Source organism: Panthera leo, chromosome B1 (genome assembly GCF_018350215.1).
Source record: "Panthera leo isolate Ple1 chromosome B1, P.leo_Ple1_pat1.1, whole genome shotgun sequence".
Classification (NCBI taxonomy): Eukaryota; Metazoa; Chordata; class Mammalia; order Carnivora; family Felidae; genus Panthera; species Panthera leo.
The window spans coordinates 34,536,957-34,549,739 of NC_056682.1; the positions used below are offsets into that span (position 1 = coordinate 34,536,957).

Here is a 12,783-nt window from a genome sequence, read left to right on the forward strand (position 1 = left end):
TAACTCATCTGTGCTTCTGGCAATGCTGTGTGACCTTGGCCATGCCAGCTGACCCCTCAATGACTCAGCTTCCTGGTAGTGAACTTGTAAAAGGTCCCCAGCAGGAAGGAGTCAGAGTCATAAACAGGGCCTTCCAGAAGCATCTGCTACATGTCTCCCCTTGATTCCAGGGTGGGGCTGTGACCATTCAGCATTTCTGGAATTGCCTGAATGAATGGTTTGCAGCCTTTAAGCATTGTACTTGGAGGTTTAAGTAAATCAAACAGACTATAATTTCTAGGCAGGCACTCTAGGATGCAGGGACCCCAAATGGTATATTGGCAGCTGACTCTGGTCCCTGCTCCTCAGCCCCCTAGCATTCCAGGGCAGGGGTCTTCCGGTGTCCTCCTACAAACAGAAGTGCTTGTCCCTCTATACATTTCAAGTCAAAAGGGGGTGCCCAAAAGTAATACTGCCCCATGGAAATAAAGAGTGGAGGGACACCTGGGTGGCTCAGTCGGTGAAGTGTCCGACTTTGGCTCAGGTCATCATCTCACAGTTCGTGGTTTTGAGCCCTGCGTCAGGCTCTGTACCAACAGCTCAGAGCCTAGAGCCTGCTTCAGATTCTGGGTCTCCCTCTCTCAGCCCCTTTCCCGCTCACACTCTGTCTCTCTTTCTCAAAAATAAATAAACATTAAAAAAAAAAAAGAGTGGAAAAAATTTAGAATCTTGCCATTTTACAGATGAAGAAACTGAGACTGGGACAAGTGACATGTTTTTCTCAAGGTCACTCAGCTGGTGGGCCCCTGATTATCTTAAGCTAATTACAATTCACCCTAAAATACAAATGTTTCATGTGCCTGTGTTCACAAAGAAAAGGCTTTTTTGCCTTGCCTTTTTCTCAGTTCGTTCCCTGCCCTCCAAGCTCAAGTCCTGAGTTGACAAAGTTCTCCCTGTCCCTTAAACTGGCTGCTCACAGATCAGAAATCTGTTTTCAATTTAAAGCAGTTCCTGGTAAAAGTCCAGCTTTGCAGTGACTTTCGGTTCTTAGGGTCTAGAAGAGAATTTCAGAAACTTTCTTGTGACTGGATTATCAGAAAATACAAAAGATCCCTGAAAGAGACACCCACAGGAGGTCTGAAACGAGACTTTCTAACTCAGGGTCAGGGGCAGCACCACCAGCGGGCTCAGCAGCCTGCGGAGGGACAGTAATGGAAGGTGCTGCCACCTGAGGCCATCCTGGCTACATCACCATCACAACAAACTGCACGCACTTCCAGCCCCTCCTCCACCTCCTTCGGAAACTTGGAAGATTCTTCTAGAAGCACCGAAGGAGCTAGGAGTCTTCCAACATGTCAATATACTCCTTGTTGTTATTACACTGTTTTTACAGTGAAAAGTCACTTTTGAGGCTGATATTCTTAAAGCTCTAAGTGCCAACCATAAATATTCAGTAATTTGCAAAGCAAGTTCATGAAACGCTTCACCCTTCCTGGCCTGCGTGAATACGTGTACGTTAATTCAGTTTATTATCTGAGAAGCCAGGAAAAAGTTTATTATCAAAGATTCCAGGGGAAAAAAATTAACACAATTACATTAAAAGAGAGCTCTCTAGTCTCACGTACTTTTTAGGATTTTAACCATTTCACTGATGGCTCCTGTCCCGACCGGGCACTTTCTATGGTATAACTTGAACCAGATCAAATCTTGGCTTCTATCCCGACCATTTCTTCTGGATAACAGCTCAGCATTGTCTAACGACACTGAAAAGGCCCACACACGTCCTCCTTCAAAACACTCAGCAAATAGATTTGGTAACAAAGACCTCCTGTGCCAGGGGAATCCGCAGACACAGAAACAGAGGGCTGGCCTCGGGGTCAGCCGATTCTTGTCCATGTCACCGGACTGGCCTTTTACAGAAACAGGACTCGGTTTCCAGAAGCTGCGAGTTCCAGGAGCTTCTGTCTAAACCTGGCTTCATACAGACACCAGGGGAACATTCCTCAAGTTTCAGGCTCTTTATCAAAACTGCCAGAGACTGATGGACCAGCCGAGGGACTGTACTCTGCGTTTTATAGGAAGCACCACCGGAGCCAGAGAGGCTAAAAAGGAAAGAGAGGACAGGGTAGAGTGTTCAGCTACATAGTTGCCTTTAAAAAGTGCTAAGGAATGACATGAGAAACTGAGTTTCAAGAAAAGGTCCAGGTGCCATGGGGCTCCAGATCAATCTCACTGTTTGTCGAGTCTTTCTCTCATAACCCTACAAACTGTGACCTGTGCCAGTAAAGGTCATTCAGGCAAACCCTAAACCTCCACGAGTCATGTGACTGTATTTAATTTTTAGCCACTTCTCTGGCTGCTGCTGCTGCTGGCATTTGCCACTAATGCTACCCATTAATTATGAACCAATTATGAGCAGAAATGCCTTTGACATGACAGCTTTCCTCCCTTCCTCCTGGTTTCCGCCCTCCTCGGGGCTTTAGCGCTGCGGTAAAAGTTCCTACTCAGGGAGGAAAAGCCACCAGGCAGTCGCTGAGTGGCCAAACGGAATTAAAATCCCAGAACACGGGGGAGGAAAAGAAGAAATTTCAGAAAACAGGGGTAGAAAATTTCAGAGCAGGGGGGGCAGGTCCCCTGTGGAGGCCCCAGTGTGGTGACCTCAAACCACAAAAACTTTCTCTGCAGATTCTGCAGTCAGGAGGCTCAGGACAGAACCCCAAGATCAGAGTGTCAGAGGGGTGCGAGTGTCCTGCTTATGGCCAGGCACCTCGGGGACAGGAAGTGACAGCCTAGGGGAGAGAATCACATGGTTTTGTTCGAGTATCTCTGTCTCCTTTGGTCTAGATGTGGATCCTGAGCCATTGCCCCAAGGGGCCCTTTCCTGACCCTTCTGGATGAGGTTCCGGGCCCCTGAGTACAGGCTCAACACCTCCTACAGGAACGACTCATCCATACGTCTGTCCTCTGGGCCACACAGGGACTTCCGTGGGCAGAGACCCCAGAGGTGTCTCGAGCCTTCTGGCTCCCTCATGCCCAGCACCCATGCTCACTCTCCATGTGCCCCCCTCCTTAATTAATCTGGTCACCGAGTGAAGTCCAGGGGCCGAAGTTACATTTTTGCAAATGCCTTTCAGCTCTTCCACGTTTCTACGAACCGAGCTGACGCAAGCCCACATTTAGCAAATAAGCCATGGAGACAGTGACTAAGGAAAGAGACCGACTCAGTTCTTCAGTTAAAGACACGCCCCGGGTTTGCCACACACGTACACACACACCGACGTCTTTCCTTTGGGAAGGCTTCCCTGCTCTGGTCGGACTCCTTAGATCTGCTCGTCAGCTCCTTTCGTCCAGGCTCGTGACGGCCCTGGGACATCCCTGGGACATGCCCCGCTCCAGGGGAGTGGAGCACTGCAAGCCAGAGGCAAGGCCTGGCGCGTCCCCCTCTCGAGCAGGCCTGGCTGGCAAGCTTCCCACGGGCTGCCGGTGTCTACGGCCAGGCCCCGGGCAAGCGAGGCGCCGGCACTGCCCTCAAAGCGGGCAGCACGAGGAGACGAGGACTGGAGGACCTCGAGACAAAGGCGTCTGTGTCCTACCTCCTTCCCCTCTTACTTTCCTGTGACCGCAGTCGTGAACAAACAAGGAAAACCGAGACACGAGGGACCGAGATGGGAAAATCCCCAGCCCCATCTGCCTGGCACGCAAGGGGCAGACTCACTTAAAAAAAGGACAAGCGAGCACATAAAATGCAAACCCCCCCCCCGCGAGATGAACGGGGCCCAACGTCCCCTGCACGTGGCCTGGTCACTCACTAGCCTCAATCTCAGGAGCCACACGCAGCTCCTCTCCATGCCAGCCCGACGGAGTCAGTGTTGGGTGTGTTGTTTTGAGCATGCTCGGAGTACTACCCGGAGAAAGAGGCGGGAGCAGGCTCCCGCCTGCTGGTCTTTCCTCAACAGATGGGAGACTGTGTAAGGAGAGAGGTGAAGTGCCCGCGGCCACGCAGCTGTGGCGAATCCTACAGCGGCTGGAAGAAGAGCCCGTATTTTCCATTGCAGGGAGCAAACCTTACCCCTTTAACAGGATCCCAGTCTGATAGTAAATACCGTGACCTGGCACCTGCAGACAGCTTTATACTTTTTCAGCAGCAGAAAGGCTCGTTCGCTGCAAGCCTGGCCATCCTTTCTTCCTGGATGCACTAAGTAGACCTACCAGGAAGGTAAGTCAGGCATCGCTACCCTTCCCCGTGTAAGATAAGAAAACTGCTGCCCTAGATCAAGGAACTCTGATGTAGAGCTCATCCCAACAGGCCATCTTTATACCATGATTTGCAAAACGATTCTCAGGCCAGTCCAAATTCAAATCACTATACTGAGCCCAACTTTTCAACTCCCTGCTGAAAAGAGAAGGTGCCTCTGCAATTCACTCCAGAGAGTGAAGCCACAACTTACCTACAGCAACAACCATTTGTCATCATCCCCTTGCCCTCTGTACTGGAGTATCTGACCAAAGAACTCCTATGTATGTGTTGGAGCCCTGCATTCCACACCATACTTTCTGACCAAAGAACTCCTACGTATATGTTGGAGCCCTGCATTCCACACCATACTTTCCCTGCTGGCTCTCCCTTAATTCCAATCCCTCCCTCCCAATAACGTGGCTGGGGCCGCATCATCTGCTCCTCTCAGAACCCAGCCCAGGGGCTCTGCGGCCATTAACATGTGAGTCTACTCCCCACCTCACTTGTTGCTCTCACCTGCTCCCTTCCACATTCTCCCCCCTTAGCTCTGGTGTAGCAGAAAATGCTATTTTTCTGAAGCTGAGTTTTCTCATCTGTGAAACGTGAAACAGTACATGCCTTTTCCCACCTTCAAAGGAGAGCTAAGAGAATCAAAAGACAGAATGCAGATCGAAACAATACAAAAATACTGCAATATACAAGTGCAGAAATGACATACAGGCATAGGCAGGCCTTCAAGTAATAACGCTTTTAGAAACAATATAGGAGCTAAAACGAACTGAGTGCTTAACAGGTACCGACGCTATTCTTAACACTCTAGGTGTGTCATAATTCAATATCATAATTCTCATAGCAACACTGAGGTGGGTCCTCTTATTATCCCTGTTATTACAGATGAGAAAAATTAGGCACAAAGAGGTTTGTCTGGGCACCGTCCCCAGGCAGTCTGGCCCCAGACCCTGCGCTGTTAACCTGAGCTGCTCTCAATCATTAAGTGTATTGCCTCTGATACGATCTGTCATTATCTGGGCAGGTCAGGGTTTAGAAAAGCTGCTCACAAATGGGATCCCACCTGATCCCAGCCCCGTCAAATAAGGAAACAGCAATGTTAGTCTAAGACTAATATTAGGGGAGTCTGGGTGGCTCAGTCAGTTGGCTGACCCTCCAATTCTTGATTTTGGCTCAGGTCATGATCTTACAGTTCCTGAGATTGAGCCCTGTGTCCAGCTCTGCGCTGAGAGCTTGGAACCTACTTGGGATTCCCTCTCTCTCTCCTTCCCTCTCTCTCTCTCTCTCTCTCTCTCTCTCTCAATGCCCCTCCCCCACTTGCACATGCACGCTCTCTCAAAATAACTAAACATTTAAAATAAAAAATAGGGGCACCTGGGTGGCTCAGTTGGTTAAGCATCCGACTTCAGCTGAGGTCATGATCTCATGGTCCGTGAGTTTGAGACCCGTGTCGACTCCGTGCTGATAGCTCAGAGCCTGGAGCCTGCTTTGGATTCTGTGTCTCCCTCTCTCTCCGCCCCTTCCCCGCTCACACTCTGTCTCTCTCTCAAAAATAAATAAACATTAAAAAAAACTGGGGGGGGAGGGGCACCTGGGTGGCTCAGTCAGTTAAGCATCCAATGTTGGCTCAGGTCATGATCTCATGGTTCATGGGTTCAAGCCCCACGTTGGACTCTGTGCTGACAGCTCAGAGCCTGGAGACTGCTTCAGATTCTGTGCCTCTCTCTCTCTTTGCCCCTCCCCTGTTCACATTATGTCTCTCTCTCTCTCTCAAAAATAAGTATTTAAAAAAATTTTTTTAATTTCTTAGATAAATAAAATGAAATAAAACATAAAAAGAAAAGGCTAGTATTAGTCTATTAGACAAGGAGGCACTAGCCTAGAGAAGTAACTTGGCCAAAGTTTCAAAGCTGGCCAATGGCAGGACCAGGACTTAACTTCCTAGGGCCTACCCTGCCCCAGTTGGGTGCCCTTTCTAGGGGCCTCAAGGCCAGCACAAGCCTGAACACACACACACCCCTGCCCAAAGGAGCATCTCAAATGTAGCCCTTATAGCCAGACCAGGGAACAAAAAAGCGGTCACTATGAGAGATCAGGGCAGGGCTTTTGCCAGCCAGACCTCGGGTGCCACTGCTCTGTCTCTCTCGCCCGATGCGTCCCATGGATCCAGAAGCCCCAGAGAAAGTCCCCTCAAGTGACACAAAGCTGCAGCCCCTCAACTTGACCCAACAAGGGCCAGACATTTCTAAAGCTGTTATGCAATTCTTGCTTCAACCAAGCTGCTGCTGGGATCTCTATTTCAACACGTTTTGTTTTCTCTTCAGAGAGAAAGCATGAATGTGAAACCATAACACCTCTTAGTGACCAGACAACGGCCCTTCCCGACCGTCTGGGATTACTGGTAGGGTGGAGGATGTTTTCAGAGTTACCTTCTGGGAGCCGATTTCAGCTTCCAGAATGACTAATGACCTCAGGAGCAAGGAAGAGGACTGGGGGGGGGGGGGGGGGGGGGGGGGGGGCGGGGGGCGGGTGGTACAACTGAGGGCCACTGTCTCCTCCAGGGGAAGGAGCCAATTCAAGATTGCTCAGCAAAGAAGCCCAAAACAATGCTTCCCGGCAGGCTCCAGACCTGCAAGATGGCAGCCTGAGTCCAGAGTCCAGACACCCCAGACCTTGTGCCTATTTGAAAGCAAATACCAAGTTGGGCCATTCTTCTTTTCAGAGAGAGCCAGTCCTGCCACCTTAGCTCAAGGTCTAATTATAGGGAGCAATGCCCCGGGAACAGGGGCCGGGACTTATTTTTGTTGCCTGATGTCTAGCACCGAGCCTGGCAGGGAAGGAGCTCAGTAAGTGGGGAATGAAGTGGGTGGCCAGATGAATTAACAGCCTCACTGGGGGAAACACTGAGACTTGCGAGTTCTACTGCAAAAAAAAAAAAAAAAAATACAAAAGGGCTGAGAAAGTCTTTCTGTGGGTAAGATCCACATGGATTCAAAAACCACACATACACACACACACAAATAAAATTAAAACTAGCATTTTTTAATAGCATATTTCAAAGCACTTTCGTCCCCACGTCTCTGTAAAACAACCGTGTCTGCATCCATTCAACCGGTATTCACAGAACAGAATACCTTTATCTGTCTTGCTCTGGCCAACACGTCAGAGCAGGAGAGGCTCTGGGTATCTCACACTACCCAAGGTTCAGGCTTTATTCTGAAAGCAACTAGGACAGCTGGGGGAGTGGGCGGAGAGAGACACCATGTGACATGAGAGGCAGCCGATGGGGCCGGGCCTCAGCCCCCCTTGTGGGCTCTGCGGCACTTGAAGAACAGGCTGGATTTTCCATTCCAATCAGCTAACCTTACCTTTTAACAGGATCCCAGGTTGATAATGTCATGCCCTGGCACCTGCAGAGAGCTTTATACTTTTTAAATTGTGTTCATTGTTTAAGCGCGGTTCACTGCAAATCTGGCTGCATTTTCTTCTTAGAGGCAGTAACTGGACCTGAAAGGTGGGCAGGACGGGCACTGTGACTCTTCCCTGCTTAAGAAAACTGCAGCCTGCCTAGAAGCTGGAGGCCTCAGAGGTGAGGATGACCAGGAGTGATTGACAGTAATTCATTCAACAAATCCTTAACTGAGCACCTACTATGTGCCGGGTGTGGTTTCCGGCAATGGGAACAAACGAGAGAACAAAAGAGCTAAAAGATTCCCGCCCACTGGGAGCTTACATTCAAATAAGGGGAGACGAACCATAAATAACATATAAATAAACGTACAAAGAACACAAACGATAAATAAAAGTAAAGGGCACTGTGTGTTAGAAGGTAACACACACGGTGGAGAAAAACAGCAGAGCCCGGCAACGGGGAAGTGGGGGCGAGGAGAGGGAGGGCGTACTCAGTCGTGACTCGGGTGGTCAGGGAAGCCATCACTGCAAAGGAGACAGTGAGTCCCCTGAAGGCCCCAAGGTGGCCCCAACGGGAAGGAGAAGAACAAATCAAAGAGCTATCACAGATGCAGAAACGGAAGGGTCTTGGAAACATACAGGGGGAGGGGGGAGAGTGGGCAGAGGCGAGAGGAAAGCTGACCACAGTCGCCACGTTCCTGAGGGAGGGGGCCCAGGCGGGAACGTGGCCATCATGGACACCGAGACAGCCAAGTGTGCGACATGGCTGTGAGGCAACAGGACAGCCGGCTCCGGGGAAGACGGGACCGGAGACACCAGTCCGCCATCTACGAGTTATCAGGACCCAGGCAGAAACGGAGACACGTGTCCTGAGGGAAGAAAAGAGAGTGGCTTCCAAGGAAGACCAGGCGGCTGCCCCACATCAGAGGGGCCAGGAAAACGACGACTGGATTTATTAGCAAGGAGATCACCAGCAGCTTCCGTGAGGGTGCAGCAGAGTGGTGGGCACAGAGCCAAAGGCCTGGCCGGTGGGGGGTGAGGGGAGGGGTGGACAGGTGAGGAAGGAGAGGCCGAGTGCCCACGTTCCTCTCACAACACTTGTTATTTTACCGAGAAAAACCCTCGGGGCACATGGGGTCAAGGTGAGATGTCTGGGGTCTGTCTGTTATTTAAGACGGGACAAGTCTGGACTGTACCGATGCTTTTAGGAGGGAATCGCTGGTCGGGGGGAGGGCAAAAGATACCGAAACTGAGTTACTCAGGAGATGACCGAAACGACTCCCATCATGACCATTCAGAGAGCACTGGTGCTTTATCTGCACTGCCTCGTTTAAGTCTGTCCCAGCCTTCTGTCCGGGTAGGCCTCGGCATTAACCTCCCCACTCTGCCGACAAGGAGACTGAGCTGAGACAGGCCCCTAATGTGCCCCAGGTGCAGAGCCAGGATTGAAATGCAGGTGTATGTGGGAGGTCCCCACACACCCCCTTTCCCTAGGCCCGCTGGTTCATCTTTGACAGAGGAAGGGCCCTCTTACCTTAACGACAGTAGGAAGGTGGGGAACGGCACACTGGTTGGAAGGACAGTGACGGGAAGGTGAGCTTGACTGGGGTCCTGGTTTCTCTATGAACTAGAGCAAGCAAGATGCCGCGCAGAGGCTGAAAAAGCAGAGGGATGGGAGTTTGAGAAGCAAGAGCATGGTCTGGAACGGCTGTTGAGACTGACCAGAACCCACAGCAGGACAGGCTACGGGCCCCGGAGGCGTGGGCATACACGGCGCCAAAGGAGGCAATATGGGGCTTTTCTCCGGAAGGGCTCGGCTGCCCCGTGGGTCGATGGGTCATCCAAGACCGGGGTGTGGGCAGGCAGGTGCGGGAAGAACCGAAGGCAGGAAACGAGAGGCCCCGGGAGTGGATGCACGGAGTGGGTCATAGGCCCCAGTCTGGATGAAGGCGACAGGGACAGGCTGAGAGGGAAGAGAAGAGGCTGAGACCTAGCCCAGTGTGGCCTGGCTGAGACATCTGGACTCAAGACCTCCAGGTGGAAAAGGTGGGGGTTAGGACAAGGCCCCATGGAGGTAGATGCCATCAGCCTGAGGGGCATAAAGAACGCAGGGATTTGGATGTTCGTCGGGCAGTGGCCAGGAGGGGACATTCTCGGGTGATGACAGCATTCATTCGCGGTGGGAGCAGTCTGTGAGCCAGACGCCAAAGCCCCGGGGGTGGGGGGGAAGGGGCTGCAAAACCACGTTGGTGCCCATGACCCCCGGGGAGCACTCACTGCACAGCAGCTACTGTCCTCGGTGCTTTAGGGACTTAACCCTCACAGTCACTCACAGGCAGCAGTACCGCCTGCCTCCTTTTCACAAACAGGGAACACAGCACAGACAGAAGGGACTTGCCCAAGGCCACACTAAGGGGAGCCAGGGCCCAGTCCACACAGTCTGGCTCAAGGGTCCCTGCTCCTCACGAGTCCGCCTCCTGCCCCTCAGCGTAAGTCAGGCTGGAGGCGGAGGCGAGCAGGCGACAGGAGAGAAGAGGGAGGAGAGGAGCATCAAAGGAGGAGAGGCTGATAAGATGCTAGTGGATAACGGTGCCTGGGTTTGAGCTGATGGGAATCCTCCAGGAAGGAGCGGCCTCAGGAGAAGAGCTGAATTTCTCTCAGCTCAGGCAGGCAGAAGGAGCACAGGGTGAGGCTATGAGGGAGCTTGTTACAAGGCACTTCCGTAGGGTCTGACCGATAACGAGGGAAGAAGAAAGCAATGGACAGCTGGGTCAGGAGAGAGAAAGCAGCAAGAAAGTTAGTGTCTGCATTTTACAAAGAAATGACACCTCAGAGAAGCTAAGTGTCCTGCCCCAACCAGTAAGTCAAAGACTGGGCTCTGAATCTCCCCAGGATAGTTCTCTGAGGGTGAGACATCCGGCTCAGAAAGAGATGGAGGGAAGGCTTATATAGTTAAAGACAAAGGGATGAGATACTTCTCCCCTATGAGAAATGTCAGCCGTGAACACCCCAGGTGGAGGTGGGGAGGGGAAGGGCCGGCTTAGGGCTCACGGTGCTTCCTGAAGCGCCCGGCAAAAAACAGCATGACTGTAGCCATGTGTCTGCAGCCAGCACCCATGAGGCCAGAGGGCTCACTGAGGTTTAAAAAAAGAAAAAGAAAACTCTCTGAGAAGGAAATGTTGGGTACTAGGAGAGATATGAAGAGAGCCAGAATGTTCTGGAGTTTAAGAGAGACTGCCAAAGGCTTCATTCAACACACAGAAGCCAGTTCATCCAGTGGGTTGGGGAAGGGCAGCCCAACTGGAGTTGGAAGGGGGGGTCAAAATCCCATAAAAAAAAAAAAAGGGAAAGTCGGACTACAGTTGGTCATTGCTCCAAAGAGCAGATGGGACAAAAGTCCTCATGAATGAGATGGCCAAAGGTGGTGAAAACAGGCCCAAATGAAAACCAGGAAAAGGCAGGGGAAGAACACTCCACAGAGCAACGCCCTCTCTTCCCCTGTGACATGTGCACACCCCTGAGTGCTTTAAAGGACCCAGTCGGTTAAATCCCCCATGAAGCCCCCACTGCCCCTCTCTAGAGGTGAAGGCGCCTTCTCTGCCCACTAGAATCCCAGGGGCGCCCCCTCAAGCCCTCTGCCCCAGCCCACCCCTCCCCCACTTCCGGGCAGACGGGGCTGGGTCAGATCCGCCCCCTCCTCCAGCGGCAGGCCTGCAAGGTGCAGATCCCGGCTCTGGGCAGCAGCACGGGTGCTCACGAGGCAGAGAACAGGACCCGAGTTCAAGGGCACTCCTTTCTTGACTCCCTGGCCCTCCCAAATGCACCTTTTAGAAAAGCACCTCCCACTTAAGGACAGAAAAGAACGGAGGGGAGGGACGCGAAGGAGACAAGACAGGAGAAGAGAGACAGAAAAATCATTGTAATTTTCTCGCAAGAACTAGAGCAATTTGGGATTTCACGCCCTTTTGAAGCTGAATGGCATCTACTGAACTGCACTGGGTTTTGAAAGCTCTGACGTGGGTGGGAGGGGACTCTGACTGAGCACCCTTCCTACCAGTCAGCCTGCATGGCTAGGCCCGGGTGGAGCAAACTCCGGGGTGAGGAATGCCGAGCCCTCCTGGCACCTGCCTGGCTCACTCCTGCTCAGAGCTCAGCAAGGCCAGCGACGCAACCACTCCCCCCGCTTCCCCGAGGCCAACTGAGCTTTCCAACGGGCTCAGCACCCACGGGCTCCTAGAGAGAAGCTGAGCCTCACACCCTCACCATCAGCGCCACGGGCCCGGCTGGGCAGGAGGCCTTCTCCCAGCAGAGTGAAGGGCAGCATTTCCCTGACTAGCAAAGCAAGCAAAGGTCTGAGAAAGGGTCAGCGGAAGTTCCCTCGCTTCAAATCTTTCCTGTTTCCTTTTGCCCCTGCTTTCACCACCACGGGACTCAGCATGGTCTAGAGTGGTGTGCCTAATCTGGATGGAATTTCCTCCTCCACCCACCTGGCATTCTCCCCACGGTCTCGAGCGTTCCCGACCAGGGCTTTTCACCGCCACCCCCACGTGCTGGTCTAGGTGACCATGCCCCTTGCCACTGTGGAGCGCCGGCTAGAGAATCGTGGGGAACCTGCTGCAAAAGTCCCAGTTGGAAAGGAATGAGTCATCGCTACCAGTTGGCAAAAGCCCTGCAGAACCCTCGTGTTCCGTACCTTGGTACGATGCAGGGGCTCAGAACGGATGGCAGGGCAGGGTGGCTGGACCCTTCATGGGTTAGTAAGCACTCACAGTCCACCCCTGGGGACTGAGAGAAGAAGGCACAGGAAGAAGCAGTGAAAGTTTGCGGAAGGTCTTCCAAATAATGCTTTAATAATCACAGGCTGTTGCGACTGGAGCTCAAGAGGCATTAGTGCCCATCAGGTTCAGTGTTCTTCATACTTTCTGGGGCCATAAACCCCAGTCGGAAGAGCGTTTTGCACAGCCAGCCAGGGAATACACACACACACACACACACACACACACACACACACACCAATTTCGCTAAGCAACACTCTCCTTACTGCATGCCACACGCACTTAAATTCTGAACTCTCACCAATCTGTCTTTCTTAAAATGTTGATGCCATTAATGAGTCACAACGCACAGTTTGAAAAACGCAGGTCATT

At 52.0% G+C, this 12,783-nt stretch overlaps 1 protein-coding gene across 5 annotated transcripts in view; it reads right to left on the reverse strand.

The window, feature by feature from the left end:
- The window catches only part of SLC25A37 (solute carrier family 25 member 37), a 39,616-nt gene that overhangs the window by 23,492 nt on the left and 3,341 nt on the right, over nt 1–12,783 (reverse strand). For 2 of the 5 annotated variants that reach the window (XM_042934549.1, XM_042934550.1), the window contains exons 2-3: nt 9,171–9,291; nt 7,594–7,732 (exon numbers count right to left, since the gene is read on the reverse strand). The exons of 2 other annotated variants lie outside the window; for them this stretch is intronic. The gene's annotated coding sequence lies outside the window, so the exon portion shown is untranslated. The remainder of the gene's footprint in view (nt 1–7,593; nt 7,733–9,170; nt 9,292–12,783) is intronic. One more of the 5 variants, XM_042934551.1, reaches the window with a different exon arrangement.